The following is a 392-nucleotide window of genomic DNA, read 5'->3' as shown; positions in this document are numbered from 1 at the left end:
CCCCCACCCTGCCCCCCACCCCGCGCGAAACCCCCCCTAAAAAAGCCATTTCCGCTGTGTTTTTTAACAGCACGTGACAAGCATGTGACACCCTGACGGTGTCCCCAGCTGCCCACAGGGACTGCCGCTGTGCAGCCTGGTCTGGGGGACGCCGCATCCCGTGTCCCCAGCTGCCCACAGGGACTGCCGCTGTGCAGCCTGGTCTGGGGGCCGCCGCATCCCCAGCCCGTGTCCTCCGGAAGGGCCACCCTTGTCGTGGGTGGGGGGATACCGCCCACCCCCGTGACCGTGGGGTGCCGGCCAGCGGCCCATCGATCCGGAGAGCGGAGCTGCCCGGGACTGGGGCCTGGATAATGGAAAGTTGCCCGCAGACTGTGTGCCTGTGCGAGTCG

The 392-nt window shown here is 68.4% G+C and overlaps 1 long non-coding RNA gene across 1 annotated transcript in view; it reads left to right on the top strand.

Annotated features, from left to right (window-relative positions):
* The first annotated feature begins 166 nt into the window (after positions 1 to 166).
* The window catches only part of LOC108449696, a 7,388-nt gene continuing 7,162 nt past the window's right edge, over positions 167 to 392 (top strand). The window contains exon 1 of the long non-coding RNA XR_001865964.1: positions 167 to 374. This is a non-coding gene — a long non-coding RNA (uncharacterized LOC108449696). The remainder of the gene's footprint in view (positions 375 to 392) is intronic.

The sequence above is a fragment of the Corvus brachyrhynchos genome, unplaced genomic scaffold, assembly GCF_000691975.1.
Source record: "Corvus brachyrhynchos isolate BGI_N302 unplaced genomic scaffold, ASM69197v1 scaffold19, whole genome shotgun sequence".
Taxonomy (NCBI): Eukaryota; Metazoa; Chordata; class Aves; order Passeriformes; family Corvidae; genus Corvus; species Corvus brachyrhynchos.
The sequence above is the reverse complement of the archived record's forward strand: the minus strand, read 5'-3'. Positions and strand labels throughout refer to the sequence as shown.